This window comes from Sycon ciliatum, chromosome 7, assembly GCF_964019385.1.
Source record: "Sycon ciliatum chromosome 7, ocSycCili1.1, whole genome shotgun sequence".
Taxonomy (NCBI): Eukaryota; Metazoa; Porifera; class Calcarea; order Leucosolenida; family Sycettidae; genus Sycon; species Sycon ciliatum.
In genome coordinates, this window is record NC_088649.1 from 16,300,813 (window position 1) to 16,317,301 (window position 16,489).

The 16,489-nt window shown below is 47.1% G+C and overlaps 1 long non-coding RNA gene across 1 annotated transcript; it reads right to left on the minus strand.

Annotated features, from left to right (window-relative positions):
- Positions 1–9,782: 9,782 nt before the first annotated feature.
- Positions 9,783–16,489, minus strand: LOC135820579 (uncharacterized). Its single transcript, XR_010554119.1, has 3 exons — positions 16,452–16,489; positions 10,229–10,309; positions 9,783–9,840 (listed from the first exon to the last, which is right to left on the minus strand). It is a non-coding gene; the product is annotated as an uncharacterized LOC135820579 (long non-coding RNA).

Consider the following 16,489-nt stretch of genomic DNA (forward strand, 5'->3'; position numbering starts at 1 on the left):
CAAAACCTTAGAATCAAAACATGCTGTAATGACTTCGGAGTTACCCTGGGAAGACACCGAAGAAACACAGCCTGAATCTCAGTTCTGGGAGTGTTCTCAATGTTGTGATTCACCGTGGGTGCAAGAAAGGCTGGGAGACGACATGTTTGCACATTGCAAGTGGGCACATTGTTGGCATAAGCCCTGTTCATACAGTGCACGTAGCGACGGGAAACATTTACACAAACGCACAACTATATTCATCACGTTAGCGGCACAAACAGGGACCAAACACAGCTTGTGCATGGACAGCCATTGCAGAAGACAGTCAATTATTATTCTCTCACTTACTAACACAGAGAATCTTTGCATCCTCATGGCTTGTTTCGTTCTTAAACGTCACATGTTGTCTGCTAAATTTTACTGTTCTGTAAAGGGACTGACCATTGACCAGGATTGGCGCGACGTGGTAACCTAATCCGTCGGACTTATCTAAAGCCAATCTCTCTAGCCAGCGTTCTCTTAACACATGGCCATGTTCTTGTAACCAGTCTTTGGTTATGAGGCGAAGTCCGTACTGCTGACATGCGTCCTCTGCGTACTGCTCAGTCACGCTGGGTCCGAGTGCTGGAGTTGCTGCGGCGTATACAGAATCGTTGGCATGGAGCCATTGAGCTGCAACACAAGGGCATATACAGTTGCGGGTAGAAACAAAAATAGGCGGAAGAGAACTAAGACAAGCGGCATCATTATTGCTTTAACGCTGCGTTTCGTGCAAATAGCAAGGCCAAAGCTGTGTTCGTTTTAAGCTACCTAGTAGAGTAGAGTCACTTTACCGATAGGCCACACGTTTTTATTTCTAGTTTTCTCGTCACCTGAAAATCTAAAAATGTTTGCGAGAGGTGGAAAAATAAAAAAAGTTTATTAGACCTTTGTTCACACTAAAATCCACCAATACACCATGCAACATAGCATCCATAGTTAGCAACTAGTATGTGGTAGGCGCTTCTATCACAAGCTGTGCATGTGCAGCTAGATTGCGCACAACAAATGCCGACCTCGCATCATGTGTCGCGCAGGCCACGCCACATGATGTACATGTGCATGTGTGTGCTGGTCCCCACATGCACAGTCAGTGCAGCACAGTTTTTTTTCTTTTTTTCTTCAAGACTCCTAAATCGTATGCGCGTGCGTGACGAGAAACATAGAAATAAAAATGTGTGGCCATAGAGGTAGATGGTAGAGGCAAGTGTACGAATGCTGTTCTACCAGATCTAGTAGTTTACACGATGTGTATGTGAAATGTTTCTTTTTTGTATGGAGTTGTGTACAAATCCTTGATCTTGCTGGAAATCCCGTGGCTCTACCAACTTCTACCGGATTCAACCAACTTCTTCCCGGTAGAGCCGGTAGAAGAAAGTAGAATTTACCCTTTTGAGTCGAATTTGTTTTCAAAAACGAAAAACTCTACCGAAAGAAGTAGTTTCTACCCAAACCTGTAGATCAAAAACGAACGCCCCCTAAAGCAATCCTCAGACAACTGAAATTCTCGCTATTGTGAATTTAATATCGTGCTTGATGACACCCGATCTCTTGGATACGGAAGTGCCCAGAGCTAGTGAGTAGTTCAATGTTCACAGGCCTGGGGCTCGCCAGACTTCATAGAGCAGTACCGTGTCACATTTGCAAACCATTCAGCGGTTCTACCAAGGGAGTAGTATAACACCGGGTTATGACACAAGCATACGCATGAAATGCTTCTTCGCAGGTGAAATCAATTGGTTACGCATGTGTGGGTCTGACCCTGGCTATAACGGTAGGTGTGCCATTGATGTGAGAAACCCAGGTGGCTGCACTCTTGTTGTCTCTTTGTTTCATACTTTCTTGTCCCGTCATTATCATTGGACATAATGCACTGTGTGCTACTCAGCATTCTCACCATTTGCCCGCCCAATGATATCGCTTTAAAACAAGCAATTGTTTACCTTCGCAGATGACATTGTGACGGCCGAACCCATGAACACTAAATATCGCACCACTCGATTTGTTCTTGTCCTGCTTGTAAATAATACGCCGACGATTGTACTCGGATGATGTCCATATCGTGATCGGGCTGCTGTTACTGTTCACCATCATCTCGTGGAGCAATGACTTTACGCAGCCACGCACACCAAGCTTTGAGCCGAGCAAGGTGAAGGTTTTAAAGTCGACCAGCTGATATCCCCTATCACTGCATGCGTCTCTGGCTTTCGTCCAACTGGTTATCTTCGGGCAGCTGCCTGAATAACACGGCAAGCCGGCGAGAGCCGTCCAGGTGTACATCACCTTGTCCGTACCCAGGCACTTTGTCCTGGAATCTGAACACAGCACAGCACACAGACATGTACAACATACTCAGGTACAGGAGAAAAATATTACGATGGCCAAAAAACCCTTTCTGTCCGACTTGTTTTCAAATTTTCAAGGTTGAAGCACTATAAGGACAAGCTGTTAATCCCATTATTTTGCTAGTGGGTAACGAATCCTTCTCTATATTTGGGGCCTGTGAAAGTCACACACATTCTCATTTATGCGCTTTTACCAACAGGATGAAGGCTTGTACTAATTATGATATACCGTAGTGCCTTGTATTAAAGCCTATCTCATATAGAAGCAAACGGCGAGGAGACAATAATTTGATAACCGCAATCAAAAAAATTAGCTGAAACGACATTTGTGTATTATATTCACTGAAACTAGTTACAAGTGTTGGAAGCTATGTATCAGCGTCTGTATAAGCCAAATTTGTGTGTACAGAAAGATAGTATAATTGGGTTGAAATTGTTCAAGTAACGTGTCGTGTTTGGTTCAGCCAAGCTTGGACGTTAATGTTCTAAGTGAAATCAAGAGTACATGAAAACCAGAGTGTGCAGCTTGGGGCCTTTTCTGCTATGGATGTCTGTCACGGCGAAATTCCGTGATTACATCATATTTAGCCCAGATCTGAGGCGGGAAATGCGTACAGCTGAGCTGCAGTTGTGCAGAAAGAGACCTGCTTGAATCCTGCTACATCACTAAAATGATGTAATCACGGAATTCTGCAGTGACAGCCACCCATCCGAGCTGCACACTCTGGATTTCATGAACTCTTGGTGAAATGTACTGCTGTTATGTGTTATCACTTTGTCCTTCCTTCTTTCTTTCTCTTGTTTGTTAATTTCTCGCTTTGATTGTTAAAATTCAGACTTGTAAATTTAAGTAGAAAGGAAAAGGACATATGGAAACGAGTTAAGAGTAACTCTCCACCACTGTAACTAGATACTATATACAGTCAGAAAGTGCAACAACTAGGCACAAAACTGACAGAGTACTGAGACATTCGACGTCCTGACACAGTTGTTGCACTTTCTGACTGTATATAGTATCTAGTTACAGTGGTGGAGAGTTACTCTTAACTCGTTTCCATATGTCCTTTTCCTTTCTACTTTTATTATTGGCTCAATACCCGAGTTTCAACTTGTAAATTTCATTGCTGTTGTTCTTAGTGTTATTTCTCTACCCTAGATTTTCTATAATAGTTCAATTTTGTTTCAGTGTCCTTTAGTACAACGACGAATCCTGATGAGTGTTGTACGAAAACTTGTTTGAATCCATTTTTTTCTCCACACCATTTCTTCATATTTTCATCGTTTTATTGCACATCGTCTCCACCGTATTTTTTACATTGCATGAATAAAATACACAAATGTCGGTTCAGCTAATTTTATTGATAGCGGTTATCATATAGAAGCCTGTTGTGAATAGAGGTCTGATTTTCAGAATACACTTTTGGCACACAAGCCTGGTTTTAGTGTTGACGCACATATAAATACCTGGTTTGAATAGAAGCTTGATGTGAATACTGAATAGAAGCCTAGCCCTGAAATCGGCTTCCACAGGAATACGCTCGGCGGTAATACACGACACTACGGTGAGTACATATCAATTCTCTTTCTGGAATTCCGGACCACCATGATCAAATGCTGTGGAGACAAATGCACTGGAATCAGTTAATCCCATTTTTCTGTAAACAGTAGGTAAGTGGGTAAATGAGTCCAATAACGTCACATCATTTTAGCATAACTCTATGATACTAACTGTGTGAAATATGAAGTGCCTACAATGGAGTCTGCATGCCCTTAGGAAGGAACATTTTGCTCCAAGCATCTACAGAGAGGTGGCAAAAGCCATTGTTCTTAAAAAAGAAAAAGAAAACGGCTTTGACTGTGAGTTTGCTGAAAAGCATTACTTGTAGTCCAGCACTACTGCTCTGCTCGGGTAGAGTAATTGTGCATGTGCCGGTGTGTATTTGTGTGTGTGTGTGTGTGTGTGTGTGTGTGTGTGTGTGTGTGTGTGTGTGTGTGTGTGTGCGTGTGTGTGTGTGTGTGTAACAGTTTTCCCCTGTTCTCTATAACTTTACACTCCCTCGCACCTCATGCGTCTTACGCCTGTCTATTAGCACCTTCATTGGCGCCATTGCCACATGTATACTATCACATTTTGCATATAACTGGTCGAGGCACGCTCAACCAGGCCTCTTACTTTTCAAGTTTGATTAAACCTGTTACACTGGTAGCAGAGGATGGTTACTACTCTGCTTTTGGCAGGTGTTCTGGTCGCTCTGCTTACGCTCCTCGTACTCGTCGTTCGGCTGATAAACGATATCAAGACCGCTCAGCGCGTTAGCCAAGGAAACCGAACGATACATCCGAACTCGGAACCGTGGGAGCCAACACCCCGCCTTACGAAAGAGCCGCCTGTGTTTGGAGGAGATTCCGCTACATTCAAAGAATGGACGTTTGCAATGGACATGGCCCTACGGTCGTTGGCACTCCCAAATGCGGCACAGAGGGTCGACTACGCGGCAGGATTTTTGACTGGAAACGCTCGTCTTTGGTTGATAGCGGCATTGGAAGCTAACCAAGTGTTTTCCGACTGGCCTGCTCTGAAAGCGGCACTTGGCGATGTGTACGGACCACGGCACAACGAGGAAACATCGCGTATGGGACTAATTTCCGCAGCGCAGCGCGGGTCGCTGGACGCATACATTGCTGCTTTCACTCACCTCAGCCTGCAAGTGCCGGAAATCGACCACCACACCAGAGCGCTGCTGTTCATCAGGGGTCTAGTGCCGCACATCCAGCGACAGGTCATGCGTGAGCATCCACATACCCTGGAGCAAGCTGTCATGGCAGCAAACACCGTGGAGCAGTCGTCAGGGCCACCGGCGTCGGGGCCACCAGCCAGTAGAGAGTCGCGTTCCGTGCCCAGCTTCCGTGGTCAGGGCCTCCGCAAGCTGACGGACCAAGAGCGTGTCCAACTGCGAGCAATGGGACACTGCTTTGCTTGCAGGAAGCCAGGCCACCTCGCTAAAGACTGTACTGAGGGTGGACAGCGCTACCCAAACGCTGGTCACCAGTAAGAAAGGGGGTGCGCTTACTGGCGACGACCCAAGCGCCCACGCCGGTACCAGTCGCTAACCGGTTCGGAGCTCTGGAGGTTGAAGACGTTGCTCTCCAGGAACCTACGGAGCCGGAGACACCCATAGCTGTAGGAAATTGTCCCGTTGCAGAAAGGTGTCATGTCAGCAACGTCAGCGTCGGCAATGAACCTGAACACGACCTACTGCGCATACAGGGAAAGATCGGCGGTCGCCGTGCAGTGATGCTGATAGATTCCGGTTCGACGCATGACTTCATTGCAGACAGTTTTGTTCGAAAGCATCATCTTGACACGGATGCAAGCTCAGCAGTGCTGAGCGTAACATTGGCGGACGGCTCGACCAGCGAGGTCCCGCAGATTTCCACACGCACGCTAAGGGTGACAGTTGGGGGCTTCAGTGAGGAACAGCACTTTACTGTGTATCCCCTGACTCGCTACGACACTATTCTTGGCAAGCCGTGGCTTACAAGGAACAACCCCAGCATCAACTTCCGTACGAACGAAGTTCAGTTGGACGGTGAGCCCTTTGTTGCCAAATTGCCTTCAGCTAACCCGCCGACAGCCGACCGGCCATCTGTGGAAAGCATGTTTATCAGTGGCCGACAAGCTCGTCATGCCCTGAGGAGTGGAGCCGAGGGGTTTCTTGCATGGGTCACTGCTGCAAACGAGGAGAATCGTTCCGGGCCACAACTCCAGGAATCAGAGCAACAAGACATCCAGAACCTGCTCAAGAGGTACCAGGATTTATTTCCAGACGAGCTGCCGAATGAGCTTCCACCGAAGAGACCAGTCGACCATGAAATCCAGATAGAAGATGGAGCCAGACCACCGTCTCGACCCGCCTACCGCCTGCCGAAACCAGAGATGGACGAGCTCCAGTCACAGCTATCAGAATTACTTGAGAAGGGATTCATTGAGCCAAGTAAGTCGCCATACGGTGCACCTGTGTTTTTTGTGAAAAAGTCGGATGGTACTCTGAGAATGGTGTGCGATTGGCGAGAATTGAATAGAATTACGATCAAAAACAAAGCTTGTCTTCCTAATATTGATGACTTATTCGACACGATCCAGGGCAGTGCATATTTCTCCAAGTTGGACTTGCGGTCAGGCTACAATCAAATCAGAATTCAAGACTCGGATGTTTCTAAGACGGCCATTAATACGCCGTTCGGCCACTTCCAATTTAGAGTCATGGGATTCGGGCTGACTAATGCCCCGGCCACCTTTCAGTCACTCATGAACTCTATTCTGCAACCGCATCTCCGAAAATTCGTTGTAGTATTCTTGGATGACATTCTAGTTTTCAGCAAGACCTGGGAAGATCATCAGCATCATCTTCAAACAGTTCTAGAAACACTTAGAAATAGTGAGCTGTATTGCAAACAGTCTAAATGCGAATTCGGCGTGAGAGAAGTTCTCTTCTTGGGGCATAAAATCAACGGCACATCAATTTCCCCTGATCCCAAGAAGATAAGTGCTGTGGAAACATGGCCAACTCCGTCGTCAGTAACTGATGTGAGGAAGTTTCTTGGCTTTGCAAACTATTTCCGAAGGTTCATAGATCGACACTCGACCATCTCTCGTCCATTAGAAGAAATCACCGGAAAAAATTCACGCTTTGAATGGAGCGCTGCTAAACAGAAGGCATTCGAGTCTCTAAAATCAGCATTACTCGAGGCGCCAGTGTTGCAACTGGCCGATGTTGAGAAAAGCTTCATGGTAGAAACTGACGCAAGTGACTTTGCCGTGGCGGGTGTGCTCCTGCAGCAGGGAGAAGATATGGATTTGCATCCCGTAGCCTATTGTAGTCGGAAACTGTCAGCTGCAGAACGCAACTATACTGCGGCCGAGAGGGAAACGTTGGCTGTGGTATTTGCATTAAAGTGCTGGAGAATCTATCTATTCCGCCACTTTGACCTGATGACTGATAATATGGGTGTTGTCTATTTACGAACCAAACCGACTCTCACCAAGCGTGAGGCAAGATGGGTAGAGTTTTTAGCTGACTATGACTTTACGGTCTTTCACAAACCAGGAAAGAAAAACATTGCCGACCCGCTTTCCCGCCGTCCAGATCTGTTCAGTGATTCTGAAATAGGCGGGTCATCCTATCCTCCTAACATTCAGTTGAATGCCATAGAGCATACCCTAGAGATTAATCCAGACTTAGCGCAGTTAATTGTCAGCGGTTACAAGTGCGACAAGGATCTTGCTCCCATTATCAGGAGACTGAAAAATTCAAGCCATGACAATCTGCACGACCGTTACCTTCTAAATGAAACACCCGGTTATCTTTATCTCAGATCTTCACCACAGAACAGGTTATGCATTCCAAAGAGTAGCAAACTCCAACTCGCCCTGCTTCAAGAATACCATGACTGTGTGACTGCGGGGCATCCCGGTCGAGATCGCACCTATTTCAGACTCTCTAGATATTTCTATTGGCCCAGAATGGGACTGGATGTAAAGGCGTTTGTCAAGTCATGTGACGTCTGCCAACGAGTTAAAGGCGGCCAGCTAAAAACTGGTCTCTTGCAGAATTTACCAGTGCCCAGTCAGCCGTGGGCGGATATCTCGATGGATTTTATCATGGGTTTGCCTAGGACCGATACAGGTCATGATGCTATATATGTATTTGTAGACCGCTTGACAAAGTGTGTACATTTAGCACCTACTTCCTCTACTATTGACGCTAAAGGAAGTGCTGATCTGTATATTCAACATGTATTTCGACTTCATGGTTTGAGTTCTAGTATTGTATGTGATCGTGATCCAAGATTTACGGCAGCATTTTTTCAGGAATTGTTTGATCGCTTAGGAACGAAACTAGCATTTAGTACTGCCAATCACCCTCAGACAGATGGCCTAACTGAACGAGTAAACAGGATAGTAGAGGATGTGCTGAGGGCTTTTGTAAATCATAAACAAGATAACTGGGATATGCTCCTACCTCTCTGTGAGTTTTCTATCAACAGCGCTACTCAATCATCTACAGGAAACACACCGTTCTTCTTAAATTACGGTCTAAATCCCAGAGCGCCACCCGACTTCCTCAACCCTATTTAGGGAGGCAGAGATTCGGCTGATTGGTTGCAAGCAAGACAAGACGCGGTCAAGATCTCACAAGATGCGCTAGTGGCAGCTCAAGCTCGTCAGGCCTTCTATGCAGATCGGACAAGGGTCGAGGGAAAGCTGAAGGTGGGAGATTTGGTAATGGTCTACCGGGATTTCCTCCTGACTCCTGAAGCTCGGGACCGACCATCCCATAAATTACGCCCCAAGTGGTTTGGCCCCTTTCCTATAACCCATGTGGTCGGCCCGAATGCCTACAAGCTCAAGTTGCCTCATCCAGCCGCTGTCACCCGGTATTTAATGTGTCGGCACTCCGTGCCTACGAGAAGAACGCTATTCCTAATAGGAGACAGCCTACGCCTCCGCCTATCACGGACCTTGATGGTCATGCCCGCTATGTGGTGGAGAACATTCTCAGTCACCGCCGCCGGCAGAATCAGCTTCAGTACCTAGTCAAGTGGCAAGGCTACTCTGATGCCACTTGGGAGCCTGAACATTATTTGTTGGATGAATCTGGTAATGATATTGTTCCACTTCAGAAGTACAAAACCTTGGCTTCTGCCCGCTGAGTTTTGCAGTTGAACTTCTAGTTTCACCTTACACATTTGTTGAGCTTATTACACTTTATTTGCATGGAGTTTCAGTCGTCTTATTGTGTTACTTCAGTGCGAAGCCTTTTTTCGTCTCGCACGTGTTTGCGCTTATTGTACTCTATTCCACTTGAGCATTTGGGTTATAAGCTCCTTCCTCTCCATAGGAGGGGGATGATGTAACAGTTTTCCCCTGTTCTCTATAACTTTACACTCCCTCGCACCTCATGCGTCTTACGCCTGTCTATTAGCACCTTCATTGGCGCCATTGCCACATGTATACTATCACATTTTGCATATAACTGGTCGAGGCACGCTCAACCAGGCCTCTTACTTTTCAAGTTTGATTAAACCTGTTACAGTGTGTGTGTGTGTGTGTGTGTGTGTGTGTATGTGTGTGTGTTTTTTAAGTGAATGTGTGCAGGTGTGGTGTTACATACTCACTTCACATTGCAGATACCCTCATTGATTTGTTTCCGTCTTCTCTTTGGGCTTTGTTCATGATTGCATTTTCCTCTTTCTCTTTTTCTTATCAGTATCACAATCTTCATCATTTTGCAACTGTGGCAACGCGCCCAGTGAGAAGGCAGATTTTGCCTGTGCTTCTGGTGAAGAAAAATATAGCTAAACAAAACCAAACAGAGACACTTACTGTCCTGACATTGGTCTCCGCGGAATCCGGTCGGACAGACGCAGGTGCCGTCTTCAGTACACTGACCATTATTCAGGCAATTGCATGCTGCAGCAGTGATTGGATGCACATATTTTCCAAAAACAAACGAATAGTGGCAGAACAACATAGCATATGGGATTCTCGAGACATTGTTACATGTATCTTGATCATCATGACACTGTACCCACCAGTACATAGCTACACGAACAGCCAGATTACAACACTCCCACGTATATCCAACTGATGCCCATATGACTGTATCATTCATTGCACGTGGATAGAACAAAATTCCAGCCACTTTTAAGGTCACAGTACGTTGGGCAATCCGGCATACAAACTCGGAAGTGTATCTTTGGCTTCAAATACAATATAACGGCATGTATGTTCCCATGGGTCATACATTCTTTGACACGCTGGCACATAATATATTACAGCAGCTTTCTTCAGCGCTTACCTACTGTGCAGTTGGGTGCATCTAGTCTGGGTTTACATTCGCATACTTTGTTCTTTTTCACCCAGGGATGTGTGCACACAACTGCATCACATATCACAAGAAAGAGGGAGAACAGCCAGAGATTAGCCAGACACAAGAAGGACAGACAAGTAGACAGAGGGAAAAATAATTTATTATTATTTATTTTGAACAAACGACGAGGAGACAACAATTTGATAACTGCAATCAGTAATACAAGGCTGGATCAACATTTGTGTACACTTTATTCATGTAATGTAAAACTGTGGAGACAATGTGCAATAAAACGATGAAAATGTGAAGAAATTGTGTAGAGAAAAAAAAGGAAAGGGATTCAAACAAGTTTTCGTACAACACTCATCAGGAATCTTCGTTGTACTAAAGGACACTGAAAACAAAATTGAACTATTATAGAAAATCTAAGTTTGAGAAATAACACTAAGAACAACAGCAGTGAAATTTACAAGAGTGAATTTTAACAATGAAAGCGAGAGCAATAACGAATGTGTGTACCAACACTAAACTTGCAACTGAAACATGAACAAAGAAGAGAAAGAAAGAATGAAGGACAAAGTGATAACAAATAACAGCAGTACATTACACTTACTTGGTCCGCGTCAGCAATATTGTCGCTTATCTTTCGACAATTTGAACTTGGACTTTGGACATGAACACGTGCACTTGAAGTGATACAACTTGGTACGATGGACGGCAAGGTATAGAATGACAACTAGCTGCGAGGAATTTATTGTCCAAGGAAGGGTTCCTACTTTTTTCGGTCCTCCTCGTCGCTGCTCTCGTCGCTGGCGACAAATATTTTTGCTCGGGATCGACTCTCTAGGTTTTGCAAGCTCATCTCTCTTCCTCTCCGCTGCCTGGCTATTTTCTAAAGAGAAATCCATCGTGACGGTCGCCTTCTCTATAGGACTTCGCGTGGGCAGCACGACAGCCTGTATGGTTCAAATCATACGCCGTTCTTTGCAAGATTTTATTTTGAACGACGACGACGCGTACAGTACTTGCAAATCTCCACGATGCGCTGGATACTCCGAGCGTTGCGCTGGATACTCCGAGCGTTGAGCTGGAGGTAAGGGAGCTGCGATCTCAGCTTGATGAGCGATCCCTGAGGTGAGCGATCTCGGCTATTCAGCAAAATGGAGCTGATTCCGAGTAGCCGATTACTTTCTTGTGGCTTGCGCTGCTCTTGCCTGCACAGCGTAAAAAGATAATCTATTTTTATGCGGCGCTGTATCAATCAGAATCGCCCACCTGTCGCTCTTGAAATCCACTCGACCTCTAGCTAGACCTTTCAGGTACTAGCAAACTAACTTGCTAACCAAAATTGGGATGAAATGGGCTGCCAAGTAAGCATTGGCGACATATAAACAAAGCTGAAAGATAAGCGACAATATCGCTGACGCGGACCAAGTAGAACATTAACGGCCAAGCTTGGCCGCACCAAACATGACACTTTACTTGAACAATTTCAACTATCTTTCTGTACACACAAATTAGGCTTTTACAGACGCTGAGAGATGGCTTCCAAAACTTTTAACTGTAGTCCATAACCATGACGACCACGGCACAATACAGTGAAAGAAGAGTCGGAATACGAATTGCAACAATCAGGACTAGCCAACAGATGATTGTACACTGAAGACTTGCTACCACGAAACCTACGCACAACACTAACATTCTCACTGGCACTCTCATGATGAATACAATCGCCGGTCTCCGACTCTCTGCTCCCTTCACCGTCCGCCCCATCATCCGCTTCATCTGCGCTCTCTCTCTCTGTTATCCTGGCTGACTTGGTCCATTGAACGGGACTCGGCCGTCACCCTGCTGTCATGTCCCTCCTTACGCCCTTGTCCGTTGAGTGCCTAGCTTCTGTTGTAGTTGGCTGTTGATCATCTTGGTCTTTCAATAGTGGGCTTGGATGGTGGATTAGTTGTGGTTGCTGTAGATTGCATTGTTGGTGATGGTGTGGGAGCTGCTGATACGCAAGGTGGGTCTTTTTGGGTTGGCAATTGTAGTGGTAACGCCACTGCCGGTGTTGCTCGCGGTCGGTCACTGGCAAGCTCCACCGCAGCAAGAGCCGACGGTGGAGGATCAGGAGGAGGCAGTGGGACCGGGACCGGCACCACTCCAGCCAAAGCCGCCGGGTGCACCGACGAAGGAACCACCGACGGCAGAAGCAAAGGCGGCAACACAAGCCGGCCCGATGAGCCACCCCGACCACCCTCCTCCACCACCGCCACCAGCGACGGCGGAGCAAGCACAGTCTGTGAGCCAGAATCCGCAAGTTGTTGTTGTTTGTTGTTGATTTTTATTTTGCTTCGCAAGGCCAAACGGGCAATGGTGCCCAATTCTATGGAAGCGAATTTCAAAAGGGAGAGAGCTACGGGGAGAGAGAGAGAGAGAGAGAGAGAGAGAGAGAGAGGGGGGGGGAGGGAGGGAGGGAGATGATAAGCAATTTTGTAGCGTCAACAGAGCGAGTTTGCATTGTCAATAGAGCGATTATGAAGCGTCAACAGAGGGAACACAAAGAGTTCATAAGCGCACAAGCACGCAGAGCAATTTTGTAGCGTCAACAGAGCGATTTTGCAGTATCAATAGAGCGATTTTGAAGCGTCAACAGAGGGAACACAAAGAGTTCATAAGCGCACAAGCACGCAGAGAAGAGTAAATGACGTGGTGTGTGGACGGGAAAAGTCAGACAGAGCATTCATTGCAAGGTGTAGGGGATGGAGGCAAGCTTAAATTGCTGGGCAGCCTTGATCTCCCTTACACTCCTTGGGAGAGCGTTCCAGGCCAAGGCTGCCTGAAAGGCCAGGCGAGATCTGCCGGCTTCTGACTGTGCCGAGGGGACAGTGAGGCCCCTGGAAACCTGGTGCCAGGTGGTGCTGCCAGCTGATGGTGAGAATAGGTCCTGGAGGACACTGCTGGCTTTCCCATTGACACAGCACCACACCAGGACGAGCCGCTTCTAGGCGTAGCAATCGCGAACTCTGTACAGGGAAATCCGTTCGAGCAGAGGCTGAGCCGAGGTGTGAGGCGGAAAACCGTATACCGCTCTCGCCGCTCGGTTCTGCAGGACCTGAAGGCGATCAAGCTGCGAAATCTTGAGGGAGGAAGAGAAGGCGTTAGACCCATATAGGAGGTCAGGCATGATGACTGACCTCACATACTGGATGCGACTACTGAGGCTCAGACATCTGCGGGATCGCCACAATGCTCCAATCTTCTGCACAACATTCTTCGCCATCGCGTCAACATGGGGGTCCCACTTCACAGCGGCGTCAAGGGTCACGCCGAGGTACCTTGCTGTTGGGCTCAGGGGAAGCTCTGTCTGGTTGCAGCGGACAGCGACATGCTGACCCGCATTGCGTTGTGGTACAATTGACAGCACCTGGCTCTTCTTGTCATTTAGTAGCAGATGTCGATGCTTGAGCCAGTCAGCGACGTTGGTGACGGCCCCTGACAGGCAGGCTGATGTGGCTAGCACTGATTTTCTGTGGCAGTGCACTGCATCGGCAAATTGCAGAGATGGAGCAGGATGGGCTATGGCAGGGACATCACGGGTGTACATGCTAAACAGGATCGGTCCTAGGACCGAGCCCTGAGGTACACCAGATGAGCACTTAGCAGCAACACTGTAGGTGGGGCCAATGCGCACTTGCTGGGTTCGATCGCTTAAGTAGCTGCAGAACCAGCGAAGGGAGGCATTGTCCAGGCCGAGATCGAATAGGTCCCGGACCAGTTGGCTGTGATTGACCTTGTCAAAGGCTTTTGACATGTCGATTAGGCAGACGCCTGTGGTCAACTTGTCGTCCCGGGCCTTTAAGATGGCATCTGTTGCTACAACTAGGGCGTCCTCTGTGGAGTGCTCACGGCGGAAGGCAAACTGAGTCGGTGGTATGGCACATGATCGCTCCAGATGTGCAACAAGTTGCTTCTGCACTATCTTCTCGAGTAGTTTGGATACGATCGGCAGGAGCGACACAGGACGATAATTTGCAGCTACCGATGGATCGCCATCTTTGAAGAGAGGGCTTATTACAGCATGTTTGAAAGCCAGAGGGACTTCACCATGCCTCCGCGATGAGCTGAAGAGCACTGAAAGCGATGGAGCCAACAGGTCAGCGCAAGGACGTAGCAGACACCCAGGAATCCCGTCACTGCCTGTGGCTTTGCAGGGATTTATCCGTTCCAGGAGGTGCTTGACCTCATCTGGGGTGGTTGACTGGAAGGTCAGCATTGAGCCTTGCGGCTGTGGACCAATGGGAATCTGGAGGTGCGCCGGACGGGACGGATCATGTACAATGCTGTGGAAGGCATCCCAAACTTCTGTGATGTCGCACGTTGGCTGATGATGTTGACGAGAACGGCTAGTGACAGAGTTGATCACGGACCACATCTTCCGCAGGTTGGAGGAGTGATCACGACACTGCTGTTGGAAATGCTGATTGCGTTTTCGCCGGTAAGCATTTGAGGCTTCTGCACGGGCTCGCTTGTACTCCTCATGTAGATGCACGTTAGTCTTATCTCGTAGCCACTTTCGGTGAAGTCTATTCTTGCGCATGTTCAGTTGGAATAGATCACGGTCGGACCATGGCGGGGGAGTCCTCCTGGTGGAGATTCTGACTTCACGCAGGGGAGCGTGACTTTCGAGAACCGACATAAACTTGGCATGCCAGCCATTCCACATCTCGTCTACAGTTGCAGCAGGGGGAAAGGAGTGGAGGCTGCACGAGGCAATATCTTCACGAAATGTTGCAAGGTTAATGGCACGGATCGTGCGGGTGAGGCGCACAGATTTCCGCTGCAGTGGGTGTTGCGAGGAGGGTAGAGACAGACTTGCATGCACAAGGAAGTGATCGCTTATCGTGCAGGGTACAACTTCACACTGACTTATAGTACCCACGGTGGAGAGCACTAGATCAAGCAGCGTTCCATCCGGACATCGGGGTGTGACTCGTGTGGCAGACTGAACATAGTTGCGGAGCCCTTTGAGGTGTAGGTAACGGTTGTTTTCTAGGTTGCCCTCGCTTCGGTCTTTGTTGTTCTTGTAAATTTCGCTGCTGTTGTTCTAAGTGTTATTTCTCTAACTTAGATTTTCTATAATAGTTCAATTTAGTTTTCAGTGTCCTTTAGTACAACAAAGATTCCTGATGAGTGTTGTACGAAAACTTGTTTGAATCCCTTTCCTTTTTTTTCTCTACACTATTTCTTCACAGTCATGTTCATCGTTTTATTGCACATTGTCTCCACAGTTTTACATTGCATGAATAAAGTGTACACAAATGTCGATCCAGCTTGTATTACTGATTGCGGTTATCAAATTATTTATTTTACTAGTATAAGAGGAAAACATGTACAGTTTGCGTGCGACTCGGCTAGAGGCCGAGTTTTCCACATCTATTGAAATACCCCACCCCTCAGGGGTCAAGGCTCCCATCCAGCTCCAAGAGGCAAGAGACTGGACAATTGACCAGGCAATTGTAACTCATTGCGGACGAATGAGCGTTTCGACCGCACAAAAATAGCAGGTTTGGTGATGCACATGTTCTTATTCCTAGCAAGAGCTTGATGAAACGGAATACTTGTTCTGTCGACTTTCACTCAAAATAGAAACTAGAACAAGGCCTGCATAATCAGGGCCAACCGGAACAACTCCAAAGCCTACACACAGTCAGGGGAGGCCATGTTCACACGAAAGGTATACTTTGAGAATTGCATACAATGTAAAGGAAACACTTGAAGTAGACAAATTCAAACAAGCATTTCGGAGACAGAAACTTTAATATGGCAACCAAGAGTACTAACCATGCATTATTACAAAAGTGACAAACATGCGAGAGAAATGTGAATGTGAAATGTACATGTAAAAAGAAGAAGAAGTGTGCAGATCGGTAAGGAAATTCACTTCTACCAAGAGTCCATAACCCCAAGGGTGTGCAACGGGTTGTCTGGCTGCTGTAGGCCCACTGCGCGGCGAAATTCCAACATAACGTCATGCCACTGAGGCACAGAGGACAAAACTCTGCATTCCGCGGTGCTTGGATTTTTGTTTGGCACCAGGGAGTAGTACAAGCGCAACGAACGTGTACAAAATTTTTGACGTAATGTTGGAAGTCCGCCACGTGGACCCCATGTACAGAGTTGCAAACTCTTGGGGTTATGGACGCCTGCTTCTACTTACCCTTCTGGCAATTGTCTCCAGTGAATCCCTTCGGGCAG